The sequence below is a fragment of the Mytilus edulis genome, chromosome 7 (assembly GCF_963676685.1).
Source record: "Mytilus edulis chromosome 7, xbMytEdul2.2, whole genome shotgun sequence".
NCBI classification, from domain to species: domain Eukaryota; kingdom Metazoa; phylum Mollusca; class Bivalvia; order Mytilida; family Mytilidae; genus Mytilus; species Mytilus edulis.
This window is the reverse complement of record NC_092350.1, coordinates 59,772,010-59,773,446: the sequence shown is the minus strand read 5'-3', so window position 1 is coordinate 59,773,446 and position 1,437 is coordinate 59,772,010.

The following is a 1,437-nucleotide window of genomic DNA, read 5'->3' as shown; positions in this document are numbered from 1 at the left end:
TCACTAAACTGTCATAAAATTTTGTTTAAGTGTTTATGAGTGATTGTCCGAAAACTGGAAAATCCTTTTTAAGCATAAAAATTCATGACACGTAAACGTAAAATCTGAAATTTGTAAAAATCAGAGCATACGTCAATAGATTTAAACAATTCACCAAAGTCTCATTAAGTTGATGGAAGCATTTTAGAATTAGTCTCCGAAAACTGGAAAACTCCCCCCCCTTTTTAAGGAAAAAAAAATCATAACATGGAAACGAAAAATTTGAATTTTATAAAAATCGAAAGGGAGCTTACGTCAATAGATATAAACAATTCGATAAAGTTCCATAAAAGTTGGTGGAAGCGTTTTTTATTAATTGTCCGAAGTGTGGACGACGGACGGACAACGATATACTATATAAACATATAGTACAGATACAAGCGTGCTCGATGTTTCTGATAGAGGGGGAGGGGTGTGAAATTGCTGCGAGTTTTGTTTATCCAAAATCGATTTTACATATGTCCGTTTTTTACAATCAATATTTCACAAATTAAGTTAAGAATAAGGAATCAGTGAAAAAACTATGTAAATTAAGTATTTTTTTATTATCCTACATTGAACTTTTGATGTTGTCCCTTACTTTGGCTTTGTGGAAGCGTCGACCATGTGCATTATACGCTGTCATCATTGCAGAAGTTGAAACACTATGTATTTCCGTTGGTTCCCCCACCCTTTTGTGGGGAAAATTTGGTTGATTATATAGGAAATCGCCAAAGCATGACTGGACCCCCTTAAGGTCAGTCAGTGCCACCCCTTATGAAAAGTTCTGGATCAACCACTGCTGCTGTCGTAAATGATGGAAGCGAGGGTTAACTATCGCTAATGCTTTACCAACTCTAGCTTCACACACGTTGATTGCTTTGCTTGATAAATGTAACTACTAGTATTTGTTCCATGTACATGATGCATATTTGAAATTCGATCATTTGTGTCGATCTGTGTCGATCTGTTATTTTTTCCTTTTTGTATTTCAAAAGAAGATTGTCACTGACTGAGACCCCTTTTTTGTGTCGACATATTTGTCCTATAAAGACATGATAATAGAATGTACATAATACAGAACCTCGGGGGAACTGTTTCATGTTTGTTGAAATACTATTCACATAATTATTATATATTCTTACACACACACCTTAAAATACGGAAGCCGATAAGGGCCATTAAAAAAAAATAAATTATGTCGTAATTACGACATAGCATGTCGTAATTTCGACATAACATGTCGTTATAACGACATCGCTATGTCGTAATTTCGACATAACATGTCGTTATTACGACATCACTATGTCGTTTTAACGACATAGCTATGTCGTAATAACGACATCACTATATATATTAAAGAATATGTATTATCATTGCCAAGAGACTAAATGACACAGAAATTAACAACTATATGTT